Raw genomic sequence first — 15,750 nt, 5'->3', positions numbered from 1 at the left:
TACTTGATAAAGACTCCAGAATGGAATAAATCTCACAGAGTGTGTTCTGTAATTATGCTCAAAAAGTATTTTGATAGGGAAGGAAAGCAAGAAGAGAAGGTGTTCATGGCGACAGTACTGAAGGAAAAAGCAAGTTCAGAGGATATTGAAGTGGGCATTCCTAAAACCAAATTGAACAATAAGGAAGTTGTCAAAAATTGGGATAAAATATTGAGTTAACTTCCACAGGAAGATCGAAATGGCCTAAAAGAGATATCACTATCACCATAGGAGATATGGAGAAAGAAACAGGAAGTACGAACCCAATTTTTCACGTTGTAGATATAGATGCTTTTTCCGATTAAGCAGCAACCTTATTGGCATAATCCTCTAAAGTTGGCACAGGTTCAGAAGGAGATAGAACTCCAAGATGTCACAATCGAAGTGAGTTTCAGTGTCTGCACCCCACTTATAGTCATGGTTCCAAAGCTAGATATTACCCAATGGTCATGCATTGGCTATCACAATGTTAACGAAGTTACAAAGACTGATGCATATCGAATTCCATGGTTGGTGTACTGCATCGAACAAAAATTGACAAACAACATATATTTCTAAGTTGGCCTTGCTCAGAGGATACCACTGCAAGAAAGATCAAATGCAATTCCGACATTCGCAGCGCCAAATGAACCATACCAGTTCAAAGTCATGACATCTGTTCTGTTAAACGCTCCTGGCACATTTGAGAAACTGACGAATAAGGTGATTGACGGATTATCCAACTGTGTGGTGTGAGAAACAAACTTGTTAAAATTTAGACGAGACCACCAAAGCTGGAAACAAGACAGTTTATTACGAACTTGCAGGTAAGGGTTTCAATTGCATAAGAAAATAAAAGCAAATTAGAAATTTGGTTAGTGTACAGTTATACCGTTTGAGCTGAGTGAGGTCATCTCTCCAGAATCCTAAATACGCAATCTCCCTTACTATTCTGCCACTACCCAACCACGCCCATTGCCCCTTTACTTCCAAGTTGGCAATTTCCTCTTTGCACGTGCTTTCATAAGGCTAAACACGCATCTCGAATTTAACATCTTCAGAAAATTTTACTTCATTATTTTATTCATCTCTTTTATCATTTCACCTGCAATATCATAGAGCCATTAGATATGGACAGCAGTGAAAACACGATCTTCGGTCTGGCTCGTCCATTCTGAACACATATCCTCAACTGATCCAGCCACGATTGCATGCACTTGACCCATGTCTCTCTAAACCCTTCCTATTCAAATACACATCCAAATTCCTTAAAAGTATTGGAATTGTACCAGCAATCACCAGCTCGTCTGGCAACTTATTGCAGACACTCACCACCCTTTGCGTGACGCCGTTGCTCGTCACTGCCTGTCGACTTCTCACCCTCCCACACCAGATTTATACCCTGTCGTGCTGCACTGCCCCACCTGAGCGAAACGAACTTATCTATTTACCGGAAAAATGTCCCTCATGATTGAAAAACCTTCATAAGGTCAGCTCCCAGCCTCTGACGCGCCAGGCAAAATAGTGAGAGAGTGTTCAGCCTGGAAGCGTTTGCACCTCTTCCAATTCCAAATGTAGGATGTAGCATGCTGTCTGAAGCAGTCATCTTAGCAGCTGATCTGTCGCTGACAAACGCTGCAGGAAGGCGTGATAAGCTGCTAAATATGCTGTCAAACGAAGATTGCCAAAGCAACATGAGTCATTGAGCAAAACGTGCAATTGAGTTCTGCGCTGTTGCTGACTCGAAAGCAACTGCGTCCTTCGGGAGCAGAAAGAATCCCACAGTTGGGTTACAATTCCAATGCATTTGGCATAAGGTTCGCAGCAGTTTATCAGCAGCACATAACCCTGACTCCAAAGGTCTGTGAGTTTCCAGAAGCACAGTGAGCGATCGTTGAAGGTACGTTTCAACCAGATGATATTTGTCAACATGACAAGCTGCAGCTGAGCTGGTGGCATTACGATTGAAATTGCATGCGTCCGAACATTGTGCTTAATTTTGGATATCAGAGCAAATGGTTAGATCGAGTGTGCGCGTTCGGAAAAGTCAATGTTTTTTTGTCAAAAAACTTTGCAATGGAAGGAAATACTTCAGACGATCGTGCGATCGATTGCAAATCAGAAAACGAATAGCTGCCGTGGTTGTAAGCGCAGGCAATATAAGCCTTTGTTTTGACGAAAAGACTGCGTAGATCGGTTGGCTCAGCTGGTTAGAGCGTGGTGCTAATAACGCCAAGGGCGTGGGGTCAATCCCCACACTGACCATATGCAGCGCTCGTCTCGTCAGCTGTGCTGTGTCACGGTTTGTCGTGGCTTTTGCTTTCACCGTCTGCAAGAACTTGTCACATGATCGATTCAGATGTGTATTCATTTGAAAGCCGACCATCGCTGTCATGGAACATCAACTCGTTGGTCCTATGCCGGATCTCAGCTGCGTTGCTGTATTTCCAAACAATGTGTCCCACGAAACCACAAAATCACCAAGCAGAAAGCCTCAGCGGCGCAATAAAACATTTGACAGGGATAGACGCACAACTCGATCACCGTACACATGATGACTGGTGGATGTTGTCTGCAGCAAATCAATCAGTCTCAATTGTTAACACAAAGAAATGCAAAACATGAAATATATAAAGTAAAACGTCGACCTGGCACAGTCTCGGAGGAGAACCAGAATTCAGGCTTCAATTCACTTCAAAGATTCGTTCAACTCATTTTCCTGGATCTCTGTTACTCCATTTCCCGCGACTTCCAGAGGGAATTCATTCGATTGCTCACCTCTCATGCATCGACACTGGAGTCATCATATCCCCAGCAATATCACAGTCATTAATAAAAGCAAATTACTGCAGATGCTGGAATTCGAAACCAAAATGCTGGAAAATCTCAGCAGGTCTGGCACCATCTGCAAGGAGAGAAAAGAGTTGACGTTTCGAGTCTAACTGACCCTTTGGTAAAGATTTTGAAAAAAGGGGAGATTTACAGAGCTATTAACACCAGGCTGAGAGAAGGTGAGTCAAGGCTCCAGATGCAAAGGTGATAATGACAGTGCACGGAGAGATTAAAGGGAGATTAGGAGCCGCGAATGACCAAGGCTGAAGCCAGTGTTACGTGACAAAATATGTGGGGGATGTGTGAAACAGAGACAAAATGGAAAACAGGGGAGAAGCGTAGCAAAGCGGCAAGAGGAGAGGAAAAATGTATTGACAGAGTGGGAAGCCACAGAAAGAGAGACAATCAAGAAATAAGAGGTACACAACAGTGAGAAAAACGCAAATAAAAAAGGTAAGTAAAATAATTGAAATAAAATTATCTGAAGTTGTTTGAATTTAACAACTTCAGACAATTTTACTTCATTATTTTATTCATCTCTTTTATCATTTCACCTGCAATATCATAGAGCCATTAGATATGGACAGCACTGAAAACACAATCTTCGGTCTGGCTCGTCCAATCCGAACAGATATCCTCAACTGATCCAGCCACGATTGCATGCGCTTGACCCATGTCTCTCTAAACCCTTCCTATTCAAATACACATCCAAATTCCTTAAAAGTATTGGAATTGTACCAGCCATCACCAGCTCGTCTGGCAACTTATTGCAGACACTCACCACCCTTTGCGTGACGCCGTTGCTCCTCACTGCCTGTCGAATTCTCACCCTCCCACACCAGATTTTTACCCTGTTGTGCTGCACTGCCCCACCTGAGCGGAACGAACTTATCTATTTACCCGAAAACTGCCCCTCATGATTGAAAAACCTTCATAAGGTCAGCTCCCAGCCTCTGACGCGCCAGGCAAAATAGTGAGAGAGTGTGTCGAAGTTTTCCGTAGCCTCACCAGCGCAATAAAACATTTGACAACGATAGACACACTACTCGATCGCCGTACCCATGATGACTGGTGGATGTTGTCTGCAGCAAATCAATCAGTCTCGATTGTTTTCGCAAAGAAATGCAAAGGGACAATCGGGACATGAAGCCAGAGGAAGTAGGTGAAGTCTTCAATGAATACTTCCCATCTGTATTCACACAGGAGCAAGGCATTATAGCTGGCGATTTCAGTTGGAAAGGTGATTTTCTCAAACATATTACGATCAATAAGGAAGAGGTATTTTATGTTTTCACAGGCTTAAATGTGGAGAAATCCCCAGTGCCCAATTGAATGTATCCCACGCTGCTATGGGAGGTAAGGGAGGAGATTGCTCGGGCCCTGGTGGATATATTTAATACTTTGCTGGCCACTGATAAAGTGTGGAATGACTGGAGGATAGCTAATGTGGTTCCTTTGTTCAAGAAGGGCAGCAGGGATAGGCCAGGTAATTACAGAGCAGACAGTCTGACAGCAGGGGGAGAGAAATTGTTGGGAACAATTCTGAGGAACAGAATGAATCAAAATTTGGAAAGGCAGAGATCGATTTGGGATACTCATCATTCATTTGGTAGAGTAAGATCCTTTCCCAAATTCAGCTGAGATTTATATTTGAAATTACGATTGATGATTTTGATGAGGGCTGTGCAGATGATGTGGGTTACATGGAGTTCATTACATCGTTTCACAAGATCCCATATAGAAGGCTGATCAAACAGATCAGTAGTATCTAAGGCAATTTGGCAAACAGGATCCACAACTGGTGGAGGGCTGTTTTTACAATTGAAATTCTTTCACTAACGGGTGTACCACAGGGATGTGTGCGGGAGCCATTGCTGTTTATTATATACATTAATAACTCTGATTTGAAAGCAGAAGGAATCATTAGTAAGTTTGCAGATGACATGAAAGCTGAGGGCGTTGTCCATAGTGAGGTGGATGGTGCCAGGCTGCAGTCTGAATGTAGAGGCTGGGACAGAATTTCAAGACAGGAACTTAAGTAGAAACATCAGGAAAGAGCACAGCAGGCATTGAGGGAAAACTGATTGATTAAAGTACATTTATTTCAAAATAAAAGGCCTAACAATTAAGGCAAATGAAGTCGGCGCATGGATGAGAACATGACACTGGAATACCATAGATATGGCAGAAACCCACCTGAGAGTGGGACAGGACTGGGAGCTCAATGATCCAGGCTCCAGATTCCACAGGGTGGATAGAACAGAAGGTGAGAGAGGAGGGGGTGGAGTTTTTGATCAGTGAAATATCACTGCAGCACTTGGAGAGGATATTCCTGGGGAACACCCATTGAAGCTATAATGGTGCAATTGAGATATGGGAATGGGTGATCAGTTTGATATGACTGTACTACAGGCCAACAACAGTCAGCGGGAGTTTGAGCAGCAAATATGTTGGGAGATCTCAGATATCTGTAAGAATGATAGGGTTGGAATGGTCAGGGATTTTAACTTTCCAAACCTAGTCTGGGACTGCCAGAGTGCTCAGAGCATGAATGGGTGGGATTTGTTAGGCATGTACAAGAAAAATATCTCAGTCAGAATGTAAATGGTTGGACTGCAGGAAGGGGTAAAACCTGACCTCCCCTTGGGGAACAAGGTAGGGAAAGGGACTGAGGCATTAGTGGGGCAACACTTTGGCAAAGTGAGCACAATTGTATTAGTTTGAATATAGTGATGGAAAAGCACAAGCCTGGTGCAGAAGTTAAAGATCAAAATTTGTCTTGCCGCAATCCAGAAAGTATTAGTGAAGAGCTTTTGGCAATTGATTGTGGAGGTTATTTGCAGGTAAAGGGACGTCAGGCAGGTGGGAAGCTTTCAAAAGAGCAATAAAATGATATTTGAGGGATATCATCTTTCTGTTAGTGGGAAGGACAATGCTGACACAAGTGGGATACACTGATGACTGGGGGTATTGTGATTCTGGTCAACAAAAAGGGGGCACGTTTCACATAGCCAGCTGGATTCAGGGAATCTATTGAAGAACATTGCAGGTGGAGTATTCACTTAAGAGGGAAATCAGGTGGGCACAAAGGGGACCACAGAAAGCATTGGCAGATCAGGCTGAGGAAAATCCAAAGTGATTCTTCAAGTATATTCTTCAGGAGATTAACTAGGGGAAGAATATGGCTCCTTGACGACGAATGGGGCCATCCAAGTGTGGAAACACAGAAGATTGGTGAGATCCTGAACAAAAATTTCATGTTTGAACTTAACCTGGTGGAATACTGGGCAAGTCAGGGAATAAGGAACAATAACGTCTTCAAAAGACTCCACTTAACATAACAGGCGGTAGTGAAGGTTCTATAATGCGTATAAGATGGACAAATCCTTGGGAACTAATCATGTATATCCCAGCACTGATAGCCGTGGGAGAATGGAATAGGGAAGGTTAGATGGGCTTCAGATTGGGTCCACAGGTTAGCACACATTGAGGGCCGATGGGCTTGTACTGTACTGTCATGTTCTGTGTCTGGAGGATATAAGTATGGGATGGGAGAGAAAAAAAATTAATAGAATTTGGAGGAGAAGATTTTCCACACAGAGTACAGTGCAGGTAGAAAATGGGATTCGAGGGGAAGTGATAGAGAAAAGTACAATAACAACATGGAAAAGACATTTGTGCAGGTACTTGGAGAGGAGAAGGTTTGAAGGGATATGGCTCAAGTGCAGGGAAACGCGACTCGTTCATAGACTCTGTTCAGCATGGACTAGTTCGGTCGAAGGAACCTATTCCGTGCTGTATGACCCTGTCTCCTGTTATTGTAGAAGACTACTGAGATAAGGCACGTTATAGACACTGAAGCAAATTACAGCCACAGGGCTGGTAGTCAGGAATGCAGTACAATCCAAATATGTGGAGGGAGTATAGGGAAGGGAGGAATCCAATATGTGGAGGGAGTTTTGGGAAGGGAGGATGTTATGGGTACAGGAACTGTTATAGGAGTTACAAATTATTGAAGACACTAAGTCACCATGACATTCCATAGATAGCTTGTTGCAGAGTAGTGAGTCTTAGCACAACAGAACTTACTATAGGGGTGTTTATTGAGCCTGGGGTGTGTCTGTACTGTGCACCCCCTCCAGCACTGTATCTATGTCATGTTTTGTTATCTGATGTTGGGAGCTCTGTTTTTGCTATCTGCTCTGTTCACTGTAGTGATCTTACCTCACTGCAGGATTTATTGAACACTCCAAATCTCCCTTCTCTTTGTCTCCCTGGCTGATCAACCATCTTCAATGTGGCGATGGACGAGACATCCAGCAGCTGGGAAGTCTATTGAGTCAGGCCGTTCCTAATACCTACAGGAGTCAGAGGAATCAACAATTTGGGAAATTAGACTGATCCCGTGAGGGATACACATGGAGAATGGCACTAAGTCCAACAGAGATCTGAAAAACCCTGTCTCCATCTCTTGCATATGCTGCTGCGTCTCTCTGGAGTAAAGACTTAAATTGGTTCAGGATCCGGAGAAGCTGCAAGAGTGAGAGACGCTGACAGAGGCAGCAATTCGACCCTCACAGTGAGGGATACCACATGAAGAGAGTCTGAGTGATAGCACCAGAGGGCAGGAAAATTTCATAACGAAACAATCATGTAGGAAGAACAGGTTTAGGTTCCTGATACCCTGGTGTCAGTGCTCAGGAATGAGCAACCTTTGAGCAGGTGAAGTGATGGCCTCGTGGTATTGTTGCAAAAGCATGTATCCAAATGCTCACCCAATGTTCTGTGGAGGCAGGTTTAAATCCCACCATCAGAAATGGTGGAATTTGCAATCATCATTTTTTTAAAATTGCAATTAACAATCTATGAATAAGTCTGAAATCATTGCTGATGTCCAAAACAATGTTTGTTCATCAAAAATACACTAGGTGGCAACTGCCATGCTCACGTGGTTTGTACGACATCCCCACAGCAAAATGTTTGCCTCTGAAATGGCCGAGCAAATTACTCAGCTCAAGGGCAGCGAGGGCTGTGCAGTAAAGGCTGGTCAGACAGAGACACCAACATCCCATACCTGAGTTTAAAAATAAACCATTCGGATTGTCCCACTGGAAGTATGCTGGGACCAGTGTCCTGGCCAATCACGTCGGTAGGTTTAGGGACAGGGCTTTAAACTGACAGAGAGGATGCAGGGACAGGGTTCAGGTGAAAGGAGCTTTCCAAATCCAAATAGAAAAGGTGAAGCTTTGGAACAGCATGGGGATGTGGCTGAAGACAAGCAGAAAGGAACAGGATGGGACCAAGTTTAACTAAAACTGTACGTCAGCGAATCAATTTGTGACAGGAAATTGTAGGAAACAGTTAACTGATGTTTTTTTTTTGGAATGGACAAAGTCTCTGCCATAAGGTAGATGAATTTGTGACAGAGATAAAAGAGAGTTAGACACCAGGGTGACATGGTTACAGGGTGAAAAAAGGTGGGCATAAATATTCAAATGGTTCACAACTTTGTGGAAACTCATGCAAAGTGGACAACGCTAACAATAATTGATAACAAAGGCATTACAGAGAAAGTATTTGGCCGCAGATCATGAAGTAGAGTCAGTCTGAATGTAAATTCTGGCTACTACTTGCCAAGGACACCAGCAGCAGAACAGTTTTAGGCCACTGAACAGCATTTCATTGATCATCACTGCATTACACAGGAACTCACTGGAATTTTTAATAAAGGCATTACGAAAAATTCAGTGAAAATTCAAAATTCGCATAATCTTGACAATCACACTGACAACAGTGATATTGGAAGGGAAGTTCGGAGAATTTTTTTCAGTGTTTCTTTAAATAACACATTGTGCAACTGGCTCGGGATGTAACAATGTCAGATCAACCGTTGCGTGATGAAACTTAGTGAATGAGTGATGTCACCTGAAGAGATCGTCTGGGAAATTGTGATAAAATGCAGTTTAAAGAAATATAAAGTTTTAAAGTGAATCACAGAAAGGACAAGCTACAACTAAAAACAAAAATTGCCAATTGCATGAGTTTGAGAGAAGAACTGACCAAGGTAAACAGCCTAACAGACTGAAACATGTGTGTGCGTAAATGAACAGTGGTAAACGTTTGAAGGAACAGTGAAAATCACTGAACAAAAGAATATTCTATTGAAACAGACAAAACCTTAACAAGAAACTCACACCTGTCCCTCACTCAGGACAAAATGGATCACCTTAGATTATGAGGCTGAGAAGATCACCAAAAAGTACTTAAAATCCTGAAGTGCGAGTGTGCTTCAGGAGTAAGTGTTAAAGGGGTTGCAAAGGGTCTGCTAGCAGGAGGAGGGCAATTGGAAGAGGAAACCCTGTGAGGGTATAGTGTCACAATAGGAACAGGAAGAGGTGAAGGTGCTGGTGGTCGTGAGAGTGTTGCAGAGAGTGCTCAGGGCCGGAAGTGTGTTTCAAACTAAGTACGAGTGTTGCAGCTGGAGGGGTTTGCAGAGGTAGGGAGGGACATATGAATTTTTATTTAATCATTTATGGGATGTGGGTGTCACTGCCTGGACTTACATTCCTTGACCCCACTCTTAATTACCCAGAGGATAGATCAGTCAGCCCTCTTGTTGTGGGTCTGGAGTCACATGTTGGCCAGACCATGTGAGAATATTTGTTGTCCTTCCCTAAAGCAGGGAAGTGAACCTGATGAGTTCTTCCTACTGATCAGCAATGCATTTATGGTGGCCTCGCCAATGTCTTGTACAGATACAACATGACATTCCAACTCCTACTCTCCATGCTCTGCCCAATGAAGGCAACCAACCCAAACGCCTGTTTCACCAGCCTGCCTGCCTGTGATGCAACTTTCAAAGAACTGTGTACCTGCATCCCTGTGTCTCTGACTGACAACACTACCCAGGGCCCGAACATTAACTGTACAAGTCCCACCCTGGTTTGTTTCACCAAAATGGAACATGGCACATTTATCTAATTCCACTTCATCTGCTATTCTTCAGCCCACTCTCCCAGCAGTACTGTTCATCCTGTTGTATCACAGATAACCTTCATCACTGTCCAGTTTACCACCAATTTCAGTATCACCCAAAAACCTTACTTACCAGGAAACCATTTACCCAAATGACAAACAGCAGAGGACCCACTACACCGCTGGTCACATGCCTCCAGTCAGAAAAACAACATGTCTCCCATCACTCTCTGTTTCCAACCATCAAGCCAATTTTGTATCCAGTTGACTAGCTTCTCCTGAATGCCATATCCTTTTACACTGATCTGAGCTTATTACCCATTTACCATACGGAACGTAGAACACAGAACAGTACAGCACAAGACCCTTCGGCCATGATGCCATGCCAACATTTTATCCGACTATAAGACCAAACTAACTTCCATAAGCTTAATTTTACTATCATCCATGTGCTTATCCAAGAGTCTATTAAATGTCCCGAAAGTATCTAACTTTACTACCACCACTGTCAGTGCATTCCAACCACCTACCATTCTCTATTCTTTTATCCATCCTCCATTCACCTTAAAATTACACCCCCTTGTAATATCCATTTATGCCAAAGGAGAAAAAGTCTCTGACTATTCACTCACTCTGTGCCTCTCATCATCTTGTTCACCTCTACCACCTTGGCCCACCCCTTTCTTCACGCCAGTGAGAAAAGCCTTAGCTCCCTCAGCCTTTCTTCATAAGAAATGCTCTCCATTCCAGGCAGCATCCTGATAAATCTCCTGTGCAAGCTCTCTAAAACTTGCACATCCTTCCTGTATAGAGGGGACCAGAACTGAACACAATATTCCAAGTGTGGTCTCACCAGGATGCTATAAAGATGCAGTAAAACCTTACTGTTCTTCAAATAAATCCCCTTGCTAAGGAAAACAAACACAACAACCCTATCAACGTTCGTGGCAACTTTGAGGAATCTATGAACATGGACCCCTTCATCTCTCTGATCCTCCATACGGCCAAGCATTCTGCCTTTCACCCTGCATTCTGTACTCAAATTCCACCTTCCAGAATGAAACTCCACCAGATTGGCAAACTTACTAACCCACTCTCCAACATCCACATCCAAGTCATTTATAAAAATCACAGAGAGCAGAGCATAGTCCCAAAGCCGACTGTTACAGAACACCACTGGTCATTGAGCTCCAGGCTCAATACTGTCTATCTGCTGCCATACTCTGTCTTCTCTGGGCCATCCAATCCTGTATCCAGACAGACAGCTTTCCCTGCATCGCATGCCTGCTTATTTTCTGTATGAGCTTCAACATATTCTGTCATATCTTCAAAGAATTCAATAAGGTTTGTGAGGCATGACCTGCCCCTGTCAAACCCATGCTGACTGTCTAAAATTTAACTATGGTTTTCCAAGTAGTCATAAATTCTGTCTGTCAGAGTCCTCTCCAATAATCTGCACACGACAGACATTAGACCAAATCTGTAATTCCCAAGATTCTACCTCCGTAACGTGGCCCGGACTCTACAATTCTTCTCTTCTATGCTAGCTTCCCCAAATGGGCATTGGCGGGTGGTGGGGGTTACAAAGCTAGGGAGGGATGTCAGGACAGGAGGATTTGCAGACATTCGGAGGGTTGCAGTGCCAAAAGGAGAATTCAGTAATTGGGAGGTTACATGATTATGAACGCATTTGAGGAGGGAAGGAGGGAGGATTGTTGCAAAATGAAATGTTTCACAGATTAGGTGTTTGTTAGGACTGCAAGAGGTTACTGAGTTAGGGAGGGTTTAAGCACTGGTGGATTTTACGGAAACATGATTTTGATTGCAATGGCGGGAAGAGGATTCAGGAAGCTGGAGAGTATGGGGTCTGAATGAAGTTACACAAATCGGAAGAGTTGGCAGAGAGGAGGTGTTAACAGAGACAGCAATAGCCTGATCTGGAGCAGAGGACGCATATTGGGAGGGATTTGGGGACTGCAGGTAGTTTGAAAGGGAGAGGGGACCATAGAGCCTCAAGAGGTTACAGAAATGTGGAGAGCTGTAGGGTCTGCAGGAGTTCATGAAGATGGGCAGGTTGGGAGGGATGGAGCAGTTTACAGGGATAAGGATAGTGATAGGACAGTGCTGGTTTATACTGACAGGGACTATTTAGGGAATGGAGCACATTACAGAGATAATGTAGGTTGTATAGACTGGAAGAAAAAATACATATGGAGGGTAGTTGGGACTGATCAGGTTTAGAGATATCGAAATTCTTAAGTTCTGGTGTTATTTAGACATGGAGGATGTGGAGTCGGACAGGTTTTCCTGGAGATGAGAACAGCAATTTTGATTAGAGACAGTCACACCGGTAAAGGAGCATTAGCAATCTCCTCCAGTTTGGCCTAAGTGGGCAAGTGTTGTAGGGGAGGTTGTCATTAACACAGATAGGGGTGTAAGAGCTGGAGACGTTTATGCAGATGAGTAGATGGGTGGAAATACTGGAAGACCTTACATTGACAGGGTGGGTGATAGTGATGAGAGCATGTTACACAGATCGCAGGTCCTTGAGGAACTGGATTGGAACAGTCACAGGGACTGGAGTGGGTTCGACAGATCGGAGTGTGACCGAGGCCTGAGAAGATTATAGGGTCTCCATAGATTCATTTTGTCTTTAGTGCTGGAAGAGGTTCGGTAGATATGGAACCCTTAAACCCAATGTATACCATCTTCATTTGCCAGCCCAGAGCCTAAATATCCTTTATCAGCCAGGGATCCCTAAACCTGCTATTTCCCCTTCACCCTAACAGGTACATACTAACCCTGGATTTTCCGTATCACCCTTTTAAAAGCTTCCCATTTTCCAGTCGTTTCTTTTCCTTCAAACAGACTCACCCACCCAACCTCTGCTAGGTCCTGCTTCATGGTCCCAAAACTGGCTGTGTTCCAGCATAGCTCCCTAACCTGTGGACCTCTCCTATCATTTTTATAGTTATGTTAAAACTAAGACAGTTGCGGTCACTGGACCTAAAGTGCTCTCTGACTGACACATCAGTCACTTCCTCATCTCGTTTTCTCAGGGGAGATTCAATGTTGTGCCCACCTGAGTAGAGCAGGACCGTCTACATATTGGTCAAGGAAACCTTCTTGGACCCATTTGACAAATTGTAACCTCTATGAGCCTTTTATTCTCTGAATTCACAAGTCAATCCAGGGGAAATTAAAATCTCCAATCAATACTACTCTCTTATTCTTACAGCTATACAATCTCTCTACACATCCGCTCTTCTCATACCCGCTGGCTATTTGCGACTCTGTAATACAGTCCCATCAAAGTGACCGCCCCCTTCTTCTTTCTAACTCCTAACCATATGGCCTCATTTGATGACTCTTTAGGAATATCCTCTCTGACCACTGTTGTTATGCTCTCCCTTATCAAAAGCGCACTCCCCTCCTCATTTACTTGCCTTTCTGTCACAACACTGAGCTGCCAGTTCTGCCCTTCTCTCAGCCATATTTCTGTTATAGCTAGAACATCCCAGTCCCCAGAGCCAATCCATGCTCTGAGCTCACCTACCTTATCTGTCAGGCCTCACGAAATAAATGCCCTTTAAACCAGATGTCTTTTCCCTCCCTTGACTGTGCCCCTGGATATTCTGAATAGGAAACTTGCTCTCGGTGGCTGTGAAGTTTCCTCTGACTGGCCGATGGTCTCTCTCTTTTTCAGAGTCCCAATCGCCTGGCAAACCAGATTAAGCCCTTCCAGCTAACACTAGCAAATCCCCCTCCCAGGTTGCTAGTACCCCTCTGGTTCAAGTGTAACCAGCCCCCCTTGTCCAGGTCACCTCTACTGCAGAAGAGATCCCAATGATCCAAGACGTAAAAACCCTTCCCCCTCCGCCAGCTCCTCAGGCACTCATCCATCCGGCTAGTCTTTTTATTTCCATTTTCACTGCGAGCGGCACTGTGAGTAATTTGGAGCTCACTGCCCTTGTCGTCCTGCTTTTTAACTTCTTACCTAACTCCCAATACTCACTTGACCAGAACCCACCTAACTGTATCTATGTCATGTGTACTGATGTGCACAATTACCACTGGATGTTTGCCCTCCCCCTGGAGAAAAGGGCAGAATCTGAACTCCCCTTGGGGAATAAGGTAGGAAAAGGGACTGAGGTGTTAGTTGGGAAGCACTTTGACAAAGTGTGCACAACTATATTAGTTTGAAAACAGTTATGGAAAAGGACAGGCCTGGTCCAGAAGTGAAACATCAAAATTGGCCTGCCCCAATCCAGACGGTATTGGTCAAGAGCTTTTAACAGTTGATTGTGGAGACTATTTGCAGGTAAATGGACCTCAGGCAGGTGGGAATCTTTCAAAAGAAAGATAAAATGAGAGTTCAGGGTGAGGATATTTCTGTTAGTGTGAAGGACAATGCTGATTACAAGTAGAAAATTCTGGATGACTGGGATATTGAGATTCTGGTCAAGAAAAAGGCGGTCCATGTCAATATGCCCAGTTGGATTCCTCAAAGAACATTGTGGGTGCAGTAATACACTGAAGAGGGAGAGCAGTAAGGCAAACAGGAGACCTGAGAAAACTGACGAAATGCTGAGGAAAATCCAAAGGTATTCCATATGAATACTAACGACAGAAGATTAACTAGGCACAGAATGTGTCCCCTGAAAGATCAATGGGATAATCCATGTGTGGAACCACAGGAGATGTGTGAGATCCTTAACGAAAATTTCATATCAGAACTTAAAGACTGGGGAAGTCAGGGAAATAAAGTCATCAAAAGACTCCGCATATCAGAACAAGAGTTGCTGGAGATTTTAAAATGCATAAAAACTAGACAAATCCCTGGAACTAATCATGTACATCTGAGGACATTGGGGTAAAGTCAGGAAGAAGTGCCCCTTAAAGAGATACTCATGTCAGTGACAGCTACGGGTGATGAGCTGGAAGCCTGCACATGTAGTGTCTCACAAACTTGACTGAGTTGGTTGAAGAGTTGACTAAGAAGATAGATGATGACAGAACAGGAGACTTTGACTATACTGACCACAGCAAGGCCTTGGACAGGGTTTAGCGTGGAACACTGGTTAGTCAGGTTAGATCACATGGGAGCAGGGAGAGCTATCCAACTGGATACAAAATTGGTTTGACACTGGGAGACAGAGAGTGGTGGGAGAGGGTTGTTCTGCAGACTACGGGCCTATCACGAGCAATGTGCCATAAGGAACAGTACCAGATCCACTGTTATGCATCATTTACAGAAATCATTTCTGTAAGAGCATAGGAGTCACTGCTAGTAAGTTTGTCGATAAAAGTCCGGATATAACACGGGTTATAGCAGGAAATACATTTATCGAGGGGGATCTCGAACAACTGAGCCAGTGGGCCAAGGAATGAAAGATGGAGTTGAATTCAGGTGATGGATTTTGTTAAAACAAACTAGGGAGGACGAACACAATTAATGGTCGGGCCTGGGCAGTATTGTCGAACAGAGAGAGAGACCAAGAAGTACAGTTATATTGTTCCTTGGATGTGGCATCACACATGGACAGGGTGGGGAAAGGGCATTTAGCAGACTTACTCTCATGGGTCACAGCATTACGACATGAGTTGGTACATTATGATAAGGCTATATAAGACATTGCTGGGTCCCCAGTTGTTGGAGAACTGCATAGAATTCTGATCCTCCTGCTTTAGGAAGCATTTCCTGAAAATGTAAATGGAGCAAAGATTGACGAAGATGTTACTGATACTGGAGGGTTTGATAGAAACTGAGAGGCTGGATAAGTTGGATAGCAACATAGGGGGATAAGACAGATTTGGCATTTTAGGTTAAGGAGAATTCAGGAAATTCTACAGCACACAAGTACAAAAAGCAACTAGAGAGAGAGACTAGGGCCCTACAAAGATCAATAAGGCCATCCATGAGTG

The 15,750-nt window shown here is 43.8% G+C and overlaps 1 non-coding gene across 1 annotated transcript; it reads left to right on the top strand.

Annotated features, from left to right (window-relative positions):
• Positions 1–2,209: 2,209 nt before the first annotated feature.
• trnai-aau (transfer RNA isoleucine (anticodon AAU)) lies at positions 2,210–2,283 on the top strand. Its single transcript has one exon. It is a non-coding gene; the product is annotated as a tRNA-Ile (tRNA).
• Positions 2,284–15,750: the final 13,467 nt, after the last annotated feature.

The sequence above is a fragment of the Hemiscyllium ocellatum genome, chromosome 17 (assembly GCF_020745735.1).
Source record: "Hemiscyllium ocellatum isolate sHemOce1 chromosome 17, sHemOce1.pat.X.cur, whole genome shotgun sequence".
Lineage (NCBI taxonomy): Eukaryota > Metazoa > Chordata > Chondrichthyes > Orectolobiformes > Hemiscylliidae > Hemiscyllium > Hemiscyllium ocellatum.
The sequence above is the reverse complement of the archived record's forward strand: the minus strand, read 5'-3'. Positions and strand labels throughout refer to the sequence as shown.